The sequence below is a fragment of the Stenella coeruleoalba genome (genome assembly GCF_951394435.1).
Source record: "Stenella coeruleoalba genome assembly, chromosome: X".
Taxonomy (NCBI): Eukaryota; Metazoa; Chordata; class Mammalia; order Artiodactyla; family Delphinidae; genus Stenella; species Stenella coeruleoalba.
In genome coordinates, this window is record NC_137152.1 from 56,537,453 (window position 1) to 56,550,467 (window position 13,015).

The window sequence follows — 13,015 nt, forward strand, 5'->3', positions numbered from 1 at the left end:
TGTTCCATATTTATTCTCTCCTCGAATCCCCGCAACAACCTGAGGTGCTGGGCGACTACTATTGTTACCTCATCTCTATTTTTCTGATAGGAAAATTGAGGCACAGAGATGTTAGGCAGCTTGCCTGTGTCCTACACCCTGTTAGTTTTGGCCTGAAGATTCAAACCAGGCCCCAGAGCCTCTGCTAGGGACCAGTGGGCCTCACTGTCTGCTAAGTAACGTAATGTCTGCTGGGACCTGCCCCTTATAGTTCCTAAAGGACTTTCCCACCCGTGAGCAGGGTCGATTCACAGCCCCTTCTCCCCCACTGAGTCATCGCTATTATTATCAATCCCATTTTACAGAAGGAGGCTCAGAGAGATGAGGCAACCTTGCTGAGGTCACACAGCTAGCAAATGAGGATGTTGGGATTTGAATCCAGTTCTGCCTGCTTCTGTCTCCCTTTCTTGCTCTCTAGCTACCCCCCACCCCAAGGTTCTTGCCTTTCCTCAAAACTGAATGTCAGAGCCAGTGGGGCCTGGAAAGATGACCTCATCTGAACCTCACACTGTTACAGAGGAGGAAGCTAGCACTGCATTGCTACCTGGTTAGAGTCAGAGGAAAAGAGACAGACAGACTGAGCAGAAAGAAATGTATTCAGCGGAGAGAGAAGGAGAGAGCAAAAGAGCAAGAGGGTGAATGCCTGGGAAGAAAACAAGGCAAGGAAAAGAAATCAAATGAGAAAGAGAAAGGCCCAAAGTGGGGTGAAGGCATAAGTGACCGGCCATCTGGAAGCAGCACCGAGCTTGGTGGGGGCGTGTGTTTGTGAAGCAGGGGAGCCAGACCCACAGGTGCAAGGGCCCAGCTGCTGCCAGCCAAGAACTCTCTGGGCCCCGCGCCCAACCAGAAAGAAGGGGCTTTGGGCTGGGACAGACTCTCAGCCAGCCTGATGGGGCTCACCCCTGAAGCCTTCCTTGGGAAGAGGAAGGAAGGTTCCCATAGCCTCTTTGCATTTTCTTCAAACTTCTACCAAGTGATACCTTTGGAGTCTCGACTCTGGATGATCCCTGCTGCATCTGAATCCCAGGCTGTCTGGCCCTGGCCTCGCCTGGTCTGAGGGGATGGGTAAATGCCAATTCATACTGCCACCAGCTTGGTACACAGGAGGGACAGATAGGGAGGGGGAAACGGCTGTGCAGACCCGACTGGTCACCTTCCCAGCCAGCTCGAGGCCTGACTTAGTCTGAGGTCCAGAGCCCGGGGCTCTGCCATCAGATTGACCTTTGTTCAAGAACTGAGGCTGCCACTTCCTAGCTGTGTGACCTTGGGCAAGTGACTTTAGCTCGTTGAGCCTCAGTTTCCTTCCATGTAAAGTGGGAAAAGTAAGAATACCTACCTCATGAGGCTGTGCCAGGGTTGAATGAGATAATGTCTGTGGCTATAAACTCTCAAGTGCTGTACACATGTGAGTAATTACTCTTCTCTGACCCCTGTTCCCTGCTGCTTGGGGGATGGAGTCAGACTTCCAATCCAAGTCCAGTTCCAAGCTTGACTTCACCTCCTTGGCCCTGTTTTCCTCATTGTCACATATGCCTGTGTGGGAAGTCAAGCCTCCCGACCCATCGGGGTGGGCTCAGGGCTGCTGCTATTCCTACATAGTTGTTCCTTCAGGCCACAGACATGAGCTGAGCCCCTGCTCGTCCCCGTTTTGGTCACCAAGGCCTCAGAGGGGACCACGGTGCCAATTTGGCCCTCAAGGAGTTCCCAATACAGTGGGGGAGATAGAAAAGCAGACAGATCAAATCAAGCGGGAGATAAGAAGAGATGACATCTGAGCAGAGGGCCAGCATTCACCAGGTGCTAGGGACAGCATGTGCAAAGGCATTAATGGGAACTAGGAGAGCAGCACAGGATGGGGTCAGTAAGGATGCCACGTTAAGAAATTCAGCCTTGATGTGCTCACTGAAGGTGGCGCGGGCAGATTATACGTGGAGCCTGGTACAGTTTGTTACTCAGTAAACCATGTGCATTGCCTCCATTCTGTCCATCCACCCTCCACCCCCACCAGCAAGCAATTGAGCTGAGCCCTAAGCTTCCAGGAGAGATCCCAGTCCTTTCTCCTGAACTCAGGCCAGTAAGGCACTTGATCCCCCGTCCCCCATCCCACCCCCACCCACACCAGCTTCCCAAGCTCAGTAAATGGCACCTCTGTTCACTCAGTTTCTCAGGCCCCAAACCTTGTCTTTCTCTCTCACCCTATGTTCAACTGATAAGCAGATTGTCAGCTGTCTCTTTAAAGTACATCCAGGAGCCAAACCACTTCTCACCACTTCCACAGCCACCACTCTGGTCCAAGCCACTGTCATCTCTCTCTCTCTGTCTCTCATTTTTAATTAAAAAAAATTGAAGTATAGTTAATTTACAGTGCTGTGTTAATTTCAAGTGTACACCAAAGTGATTCAGTTATACATATATAGCCACTGTCGTCTCTTACCTAGATCACTGCTGCAGCTTCCTGACTGGTCTCTTTGCTCCCCCATGCCCTCCAGTCTGTTCTCCACGCAGCAGCCAGAGGGATCCCGTCCTTCTCTACTCAGGAGCCTCAAACAGTGCTCCATCTCCCCCAGGGGCAAAGGTCGAGGTCCTTACAGCGCCTGTTGGACCTGGGCCCTCCTACTTCTCTGCACTCTTTCCTCCCCCCAATCCCCTTTGCTTCCGGAGCACTGGCCTTGATGTTTTCCACATGTGACAAGGTGGTTCCTGTCTCAGGCACTTTGCATTTGCCGTTCCCTCTGCCTGGAACACTTTACAGGGGAGCCACATGGCTTGTCACCTCACTGCATTCAGGTCTTGGCTCAATGTCACCTCTTCACATGGGCCTTCCCTGGGCACCCTATCTAAAACAGCAATCCTGTCACTCTCAACTCTTACCTTGCTTTATTTTTCTGCATAGGACTCATCACCACTTGCCATATTATATTTGTTCTGTCTGTCCAGCTACCATGCACATTCCACAAGGGTAGGGATTTTTGTGTTTTGTTCACTTCTGTATCTCTGATGACTAGTATACTGCCTGGCACATAGCAGGCTATCAATAAATATCTGCTGAATGAAGGAATGGCTGAGCTGGAGAGTCCAACTTCTGGGTGTGGGAGAGAGAAGTGGCAGGAGAGTCAGAAGTGAGATGGGGCAGAGATTAGCCACATGGGCTCAGGAGTGGAATATGAAACAGATTCTGCAGAATATTCCTCAAAGGAGAAAAGAATATGAGTGAAAATCAGATGAAGGCTGGTAGAGGAGAGCCCAGTAACTCAGGGACAGAGTGGGTAGGGTTGGAAGGATGGCATTTGCCCCTCTCTCCCGCCTTCTAGGCTGGTAACCCCAGGACCATGCCATGGAGCTGACAGGTGCCTTCAGAGGAGGAAGTCCAGTCTGGCAGCGGCCACAAGCCTGGCAGAGAAGCCAGCCAGGGAAGACTGGAGAAGGCCTTGACAAATGACACCCCCTGCCCCCAGTATATAGCTGTGATTTTGGTGGTTTCTCTTCTGTTTGTCTCCATTCACAGACACATGTAAACATTATTCCCACCTCGCAGTTTAACCCTCATTCTCACCCTTATTTTGTCTTTATCTCCATTTCCAACTAATACAAACCCATGCCCTCCATGCCACTCACAGTGTGAATCCCAACAGCGTTTAGGTGACTTCTGGGGGAATGTGTGTTAGAACTGCACTGGACGTTGAGAGCTAGCCTTGGCACCTGGGGGAACCAGGAAGAGCTGACAGTCACTGCTTTCCCTTCAGCTCCTCACCACTACGACTAAAGTCCTACCATGTGCCAGTCAGGAGTGCTGACATGAACAGGTGGGAAAGGTCTTGAGTGTAATGGAAGAGACAGATAGTTAATAACTTACTGCTAAGCATATAAAAACTTGTCCAATCTCACTAATAAAATCACAGCAACCAAAATTCAAACAATGAACACTTCCGGGGATGAAAATCCATCATCTGTTTTGTTTGTTTTTAATGTCCACGCTGTTTTTTTTTAGATATTGGGGGTAGGAGTTTGTTAATTAATTAATTAATTTTTGCTGTGTTGGGTCTTCGTTTCTGTGCGAGGGCTTTCTCTAGTTGTGGCAAGTGGGGGCCACTCTTCATCGCAGTGCGCGGGCCTCTCACTATTGCGGCCTCTCTTGTTGCGGAGCACAGGCTCCAGATGCGCAGGCTCAGTAGTTGCGGCTCACGGGCCTAGTTGCTCCGCGGCATGTGGGATCTTCCCAGACCAAGGCTCAAACCCGTGTCCCCTGCATTAGCAGGCAGATTCTCAACCACTGCGCCACCAGGGAAGCCCAATGTCCACGCCCTTTGATCCAGCAGTTCCATTTCAACAAAGGTATCATAAGGAAATAATACAACAAATGTGCAAGGGTGTAAGTGAGACGATCTTCATTGCAATAATTTTTCTTTGAGGCAAAATTCACATCACATAAAATTAGCCATTTTTAAGTCAATAACTCAATGGCATTTGGTATATTCACAATGTTGTGCAATCATCACCGCTGCCTAGTTTCAAAACACTTTTATTACCTCAAAATAAAATCCATGCCCATTAAACAGTTACTCCCCATTTCCCCCTGTGCCCAGACAACAACCAATCTGCTTTCTGTCTTTATGCTTTTGCTTATCCTGGATGTTTCATATAAATGGAATCATACACTATGCAACTTTTGGTGTCTGGCTTCTTTTACTTAGCATGATGTTTTCGAGTACTGTAACATGTATCTGTACTTCATTCCTTTTTTTACAGCTGAATATATTCCACTGTATGCATATGCCACAATTTTTTCATTCATTCATCCATTGATGGACGCTTTAGTCATTTCCACCTTTTGGCTATTATGAAGACTGCTTCTATGAATATTCATGTACAAGTATTTGAACATCCATTTTCAATTCTTTTGGGGCATATACCTAGGACTAGAATTGGTGGGTCATATGGAAATTTTATGTTTAACTGGTTGAGGGACTGCCAAACAGTTTTCCACAGTGGCTGCACCATTTTTCATTCCCATAGCAATATATGAGGGTTCCAATTTCTCCATATCTTCATAGATTCTTTTTATTTTCTGTTTTATTTTTATTATAGCCATCCAAATAGGAATAAACTGGCAACTCATTGTGGTTTCGATTTGCATTTCCCTAATGACTAATGATGTTGAACATCTTTTCATCTGCTCATTGTCCATTTTTGTGTCTTTGGAGAAATGGTTAAACAAGTTATTTGCCCATTTTTAAACTGGGCTGTGTGTCTTTTTGCTGCTGAGTTTTTTATACATTCTGGATACTAGATCTTTATCAGATATATGATTTGAAAATATCTTAACCCATTCTGTGGGTTGTCTTCTCACTTTCTTGATAACGTCCTTTGCAGCAGCAAAAGTATTTAATTTTGAAAAAGTCCAATTTATCTATTTTTCCTCTTGCTGCTTCTGCATTTGGTGTCATATCTAAGAATCCATTGCCAAACCCAAGGTCATGAAGACTTACACCTATGTTTTCTTCTAAGAGTTTCATGGTTTTAGCTCTTACATTTAGGTCTATGATCTACTTTTAAAAAGAAAATAAATTAATTTTTTTATGGCTGTGTTGGGTCTTTGTAGCTGCTCATGGGCTTTCTCTAGTTGCTGCGAGCGGGGGCTACTCTTCATTGTGGTGCGCGAACTTCTCACTGCGGTGGCCTCTCTTGTTGCAGAGCAACGGGCTCCAGGCATGCAGGCTTCAGCAGTTGTGGCTCGTGGGCTCTAGAGTGCAGGCTAAGTAGTTGTGGTGCATGGGCTTAGTTGCTCCGTGGCATGTGGGATCCTCCCGGACCAGGGATCGAACCCATGTCCCCTGAATTGGCAGGCGGATTCCCAACCACTGCACGACCAGGGAAGTCCCCTATGATCCAGTTGGAGTTGATCTTTATTTATGGTGTGAGGTAGAGGTCCAACTTTGTGGTTTATTTTTTAATTTTTTGCAGTACCCTTTGTTGAAGAGACTATTCTTTCCCCATTGAATAGATTTGGCACCTTTGTCCAAAATCAGTTGGCCATAAATGTGTGGGTTTATTTCTCTACTTTCAATTCTGTTCCAGTGGTCTGTATGTCTATACTCGTGCCATTAATGTACTGTTTTGATTACTGTAGCTTTGTAGTAAGCTTTGAAATCAGAAACAGTGAGTCCTGTTCTTTTTTAAAATTAATTAATTAATTTATTTTTATCTTTGGCTGTGTTGGGTGTTTGTTGCTGTGCGTGGGCTTTCTCTAGCTGTGGTAAGCGGGGGCTACTCTTCGTTGTGGTGCACCGGCTTCTCATTGAGGTGGCTTCTCTTGTTGTGGAGCACGGGCTCTAGGTGCAGGGGCTTCACTAGTTGTGGTACGCAGACTCAGTAGTTGTGGTGCACAGGCTTAGTTGCTCCGCGGCATGTGGGATCTTCCCGGACCAGGGCTTGAACCCGTGTCCCCTGCATTGGCAGGCCGATTCTTAACCACTGTGCCACCAGGGATGCCCCAACTTTGTTCTTCTTTTTCAAGATTGTTTTGGCTATTTGTGGTTGCTTGAGATTCCATATAAATTTCAGGATGGATTTTTCTATTTCTGCAAAAAGGTCATTGTGATTACATTGAATCTGTGGATAACTCTGGGTAGTAGTGACACTGTAGCAAAATTAAGTCTTCCAATATGAACACATATGTCTTTCATTTACTTGTGTCATTTTCTTTCAGTAACATTTTGTAGTTTTCGATATACAAGTCTTTCACCTCTTTGGCTAGGTTTATTTCTAACTATTTTATTCTTTTGGATGCTATTGTAAATAGAATTTTCTTAATTTCCTTTTCAGGTTGTTCCCGGATATAGAAACACACTGATTTTTGCTCGTTTACCTTGTACCCTGCAACTTTGCTGAATTTGTTTATTAGCTCTAGTAGTTTTTTTGTTGTGCAGTGTTTTTATTTGTAAGGAAAAATGAGAGCATTCTGAATGTTCAGCATTAGGGGACAAGTTAAACAAATTTTGGAGCATCCATATGTGACCACTTTATGGTATCCAGATTTTTTGGTATGTCTGAAATATGTCATAAAAGATAATATGGTAGTTCTTTGTGGATTGATATGGAAAGCTGTCCATGGCATATAACAAAGTGAGAAAAGTCAGGTTAACAGAAAGGATGATTTCATTCATGTAAAAAAAAAAGTCAAATGGTCATATATGCATAATGCCAGCTCCCTGGGGTCAGGGATTGTTGTCTGTTTTGTCCACAGATATAACCCCAGTGCCTGGCATGCTGCATGGTACATAGTAGGTGCTCAATAAAAATTTATGGACTAAATGAAAAAAGTCTGGAGATATAAACTCCAAACTGCTAACAGTGGTGATTGCTGAGTATGGGGTTATGAGGGAACCATTATCTTATTGTTTGAATGTTTGTACTTCAAGCGTCTACTGCCAAAAATAAAGTAAAGTCTTTCCATTACCTCCCCCCATCCCCCCCCTCACCAAGTAAGAAAGGCACTGTGGTCAGGTTGAGAGAGGAAGGCACTAGGACTCAATCCATCAGGAGTAAACAGAGGCTTGTCAGCCACTTTGGAGCTGGGCCTCAGCAGGCTCATTTCTGTTGTCCCAGCGGCTACAACGATGTTTTTAAAATGCAAATCTGATCAAGCCACTCTTTGGCTAAAAAGTTTTTGATGGGGCTTCCCTGGTGGCGCGGTGGTTGAGAGTCCTCCTGTCGATGCGGGGGACACGGGTTCGTGCCCCTGTCCGGGAAGATCCCACATGCCGCGGAGCGGCTGGGCCCGTGAGCCATGGCCGCTGAGCCTGAGCGTCCGGAGCCTGTGCTTCGCAACGGGAGAGGCCACAACAGTGAGAGGCCCGCGTACCGCAAAAAGAAAAAAAAAAAAAAGTCTTTGATGGCTCCTTACCTGCAGGATTAAGTCTAGCCTCCTCTACCTGGCACAGGAAGCCCTTTGTGATCTGGCCCCTGCTATTGTTCTTCCTGTCATTCACTAATATATATCACAACTTTTTCTTATGGAAATTTAAAAGCACACAAAAGTAGAGAGAATAGTACATTCAACCTCCATGTGTCCATCCAACGAGCTTCAACAGTGATCGACATTTTTCAAATTTCGTTTCAGTTATCTCCACCCCCATACACTTTCCCCCTCTGGAGTATTTTAAAATAAACCCCAGATATATTATTTCACCTGTAAATACTTCACTTTGCATCTTTAACAACTGAGGGCTTAGATAAATATATAACTACCATGCTGTTATCATACTTAACAAAATTATCAATAATTTCTTAACATCACCTAGTCCCTGTCCAAATTTGTCCTATTGTCTGAAAAATATCTTTTTATAGTTGGTTTGCTTGAATACTTTCTAATATTCTGTGTTCCAGCAGCACCAAACTGCTTGTCACTTCCCTAAATTTCATGTGCCTTTGCCAGGAATGTCTGCCCCCAGTCTAGATTGCCTGTCCCGCCTCTGTGTCCCATAATACCCAGAGCGTGAGGCGTTGCTTTGTCTGAGTGTGTAGTTTCACCATTCCATAGGTATGTATGGAGAATTACAGGTGCCAGGTACCATGCCAGGCACTGGGGTACAACAATTAAACTGCCCAAATTCCCACCCTCCTAGGGGTTGTGTGTGTGTGTGTGTGTGTGTGTGTGTGTGTGTGTGTGTGTAGGAATAAAAATAAGATAATGATAAATGGTATAAAAATAAATGGTGTTTTGGAATAAAGAGAGCAAGGTGGCTACTTTAGATGGCGCGGCTAGAAGGAGCCAGTCTGGGGAAGATCTGAGCATTCCAGGTGGAAGTACTAGCCTGTGCAGAGACTCTAAAAGGTGAGGGTCTTAGAAGGCCCCCATCTTCGAAGGCTCTATATATGTCTGTCTTTACCTCTACATTTGTAGCTCTCATCCTTTCGGGGAATCATGAAAACCCCTTTGAGTGTTGAGAATCTGATAATAGCTATGGTTCCTTGCCCCAGAACAACATACCAATGCACAGCCACATGAATTTGTATATTATTCCCCTAATTCCTGAAGCCAGAGAATGTCAGGAAGCTTCCTTGCCTAGACTGGGCTCTCATTTAGGGCAGGAACAGTGTCTAATACTGACAGCTAATATGTACACTACTATGTACTTTCTTTCATGATCTCTTTGATCCCTCAAAACCACCCCATGAAGTAAGTACAGGGATTATCTCCATTTGATCAATGAGGAGGCTAAGGCTCAGAGAAAGTAACTTACTTGGCCAATGTCACAAAGCTAGTGAGTGACAGGGAGGGGAGTCAGACCCAGACAGTCTGAGGCCAAAGTGCATATGTGCTGCTGGTCAGCTTGGGGCCCAGCACTGAGAAGGTTTGGAGACTCGTCCTTAGCAAAGGCAGGTGAGGAGGAGTTGCTGGAGCTTTCTGTGCAGGGGCTTAGAGATGTCAAAACCTGCTCGGCCTGATGGCTGTTTGCTTTTCTTCTTTCTCTTCCTCCTCCTTGTCTTCCTCTTCTTCCTCCTTCTTCCTTTTTTGTTGAACGACAATAGTTGATTTTCTTATAAAGAAGTCTTTCTGCCTTAGAAAGAGTCTTTTAAATATAGAAGTGGAAATATACCCCTCTTTCTGAGACCACTCACACTGAAGGCAACAGAGGCAGATCCACCTCCCCAAAGGGAAACTGGCTTGGGATTTTTCCATTGGCTTTCAAAAAATATATTTATTTACTTTTTTTGATCAGGCAATACATTCACATGGTTCAAAACTCAAAAGGTACAAAAAGGAACACAGTGCAAGTCTTCCTTACTCCCTTGCCACCTGCCACCGGGTTCCCCTGCTTGGAGGGAACTGAGGTGTCCCAGTTTCTTGTGTATCTTTCCAAAGGTGTTTTATGCAAATATAGGCATGTACAATATATATATATATTTTTTGGTTTTGTTTGTTTGTTTTTGTTTCTTTAAACATCTTTATTGGAGTATAATTGATTTACAATGGTGTGTTAGTTTCTGCTGTATAACAAAGTGAATCAGCTATCTCTATACATATATCCCCAAATCCCCCCTCTTGCGTCTCCCTCCCACCCTCCCTATCCCACTCCTCTAGGTGGTCACAAAGCACCGAACTGATCTCCCTGTGCTATGCGGCTGCTTCCCACTGGCTATCTATTTTACATTGGGTACTGTATATAAATCCTTGCCACTCTCTCACTTCGTCCCAGCTTACCCTTCCCCCTCCCCGTGTCCTCAAGTCCATTCTCTACGTCTGCATCTTTATTCCTGTCCTGCTCCTAGGTTCGTCAGAACCATTTTTTTTTTCTTTTTTAGATTCCATATATATGTGTTAGCATACGGTATTTGTTTTCCTCTTTCTGACTTACTTCACTCTGTATGATAGACTCGAGGTCCATCCACCTCACTACAAATAACTCAATTTCGTTTCTTTTTATGTATGTGCCCCACTTTACAGGGATAAGGTAACAGACCCAGAAAGGTCGAGTAACTTGCTGAGAAGCACACAACTACATACTGTTGTCGTTGTGTGGGGAGGGCCGGAGAGCAGCATGAGGCTTGGTCCAGCTTGGACTTTGGAAGCAAAAAGAAAGTTGTTTACTCCAAAGTCACAGTTTAAAAATATTTCAGCGGCATGCAGTGTGGGCAGGGGGAAAAGGGAACTTGTAGTTCCAGGTGGGTTGGCTTCCTGGCTCTGCCACTGACAACTGGGCAAGTTACTTCACAGTTTGTGGCCTCAGTTTGCTAATCTATAAAGTAGAGAAGATAATACCCACCCAGCAGGGTGGATAGTGACATACTCCAAATAAAAGCGATTTTTAAAATGGGGCATATTCCAATGCTTGCTTTGCATTATTATTATGGTTATGATGGCTGGTCCTTGCGGGCACAAAGGCGTCTGTTTCCTGAAGGGAAGGCAGGCTCACACTGGGTACAAAGTTGCCCCGCCCTCAAGCCACCTTATCTAAAAAGACCCTCTCCAGCTGAGTGAATTGTAAATCAGGAACCCTCTAGCCGGATCAGTCTTCCTTGCCAGCTCAGAACCTCCTGGGTGGTTAGAACAGTCCCAGGGCCTGAGCACAAACTCTTCCTCAGTGGGTGTCTTGAATTTACTTTGATCTGTAACTTTATCTGCAGATCAATTCTTTTAATAAAAAGTTTATGTATTTATTTTTCCAATTACAAAACTAGACCCTGCTTACTAGAGAAAATTGGGAAAATATTGAAAAGTAGAAAGAACCAAAATTAAACCATCTTTATACCTTCTTCCTCCACAGAAGCCCACCTCAGTTAATATCTTGGTGTATTTCTTTTCTTTTCTTTTTTTTTTACAGCTTTACTGAGGGTGTAACTGATAGATCAAAAGCTGCACATATTTACTGTGTACAATTTGATGAGTTTAGACCGACCGGAGCAACTCTTGATCTCTCTTGCTTGTTTTGGGAATACCACCTTTGTTTGGTATTTCAATTTTAATTGTAAAAAATGGAAAATGATTCCTACTTCCATCTATGGGATTTTTTTCTTTCGCCTAATGTTTTCAACAAGAATCAAATGAAAAGGAATCCTGAAGGCCACTGAGGTGATGCCGTCTCTCAGGAACAGGCCTGGCCTCGGTTCAACAGCTCACTCTAGGGCTCAGCCATGAGGGCCAGTGCTGGTGAGAAAGGGCTCCTTCTGGTTCAGGCCCATTCCCCTTGAAAGGAAAATGGAGCAGTAGTATTCACCACTTTACCAGGTGGTTGCCTCTTAGGGCTGAGCCCTTCACAGGAATTTGGGTGATGATTTTGGGGGGGTGGGTCCCTTAGAAAGGATTGGGATACCGGACCCAGCAAGCCTTTGAGACCACAAATCTTGGCGGGTGGTCCCTTGCAGGCTGGGAATTCAGAGTTCTCATTTGCCTTCCTTGGCCTCCCCACACCCCACCTGCCCCATTCAGCGCCTCCTCCCTCTTCTATTTTTTTAAACCCCCCTTCATTTTGGCATAAGTAAAACTGTCCTTAAGCCGAGAGTGTATAATTAGGATAGTGGGCATTTGAAGTGACTGGTATTCCTAGCCGACCAGGCGCCCCGATGCTGTTTAATAAAAGCTTGGCTATTCCCAGCCTAGGACACGTTCAAGGCTTTTTCCACTCTCTTCTGCCGAATGCCCTTCCCCCCTCAGTAGCCTGGAGAAATACAACTCACCCTACGAGGCCCAGCTCAAATATCATCCCCTTTGAAACGCTCTGGGATGCCGCCCCCGCCGGGCGAATTGCTATCTCCCCAGTGCTCCCACAGCTCGGGATTCATGTTGGCTACAGAGCACGAAGCATGTTGGGATCTGGTTCTTTCCCTCCTACTTTGCCTTGTCTGGGAGTTCCTAGATGGCCAGGATGGGGCTGTGTCCTTGTCTCCCATCCAAGTCCCAGTAGCTGTAGGAGCTGCATAAATACTTGGCGAATCGAATTCCAAAATCGTGACGTTTGGCTGTCCCTTCTGCTTCCTCATTTCTCTCGTGACACCCCCATCTGCATTTTGCCATCTTTCCTTCGCCTTTGAGGTTATAGTAACACCAATGCATCACAACTGTATCCCATTTTCATCAAGTGTGCTGATTGTCTACACTTGACGGGAAGTAGCTTCGATTCATCAAGATGTCCCTCTTGTCTCTGACATGCCACCTGCTCTTCCTATCCCTGAGTGGCTCCGCAGGCAGGGACAGCTCCTCCGTGGGGTGCCAGCAAGACCCTTTCCATGGTTGCAGCACCTGTATTCCCGTGAGCCCTGGGCAGGCCCCAGCACAGGTCAGAGCTTGGCTTACGGTCCCCAGGACTTAGTGGAGACACACTAGTTCCTCAGCAGGATCCAGTTCTCAGAGTCAGCCTCCCAGGCTGGGTCAGAGCAGAACAGGGAAGCAGGAGGGTTATTCTTGATACTTCAGTGAGAGGAAATGTTCAGAACTGTGTGTGCTGTCAGTGGTACTTTACAATGAGGACAATGGCAC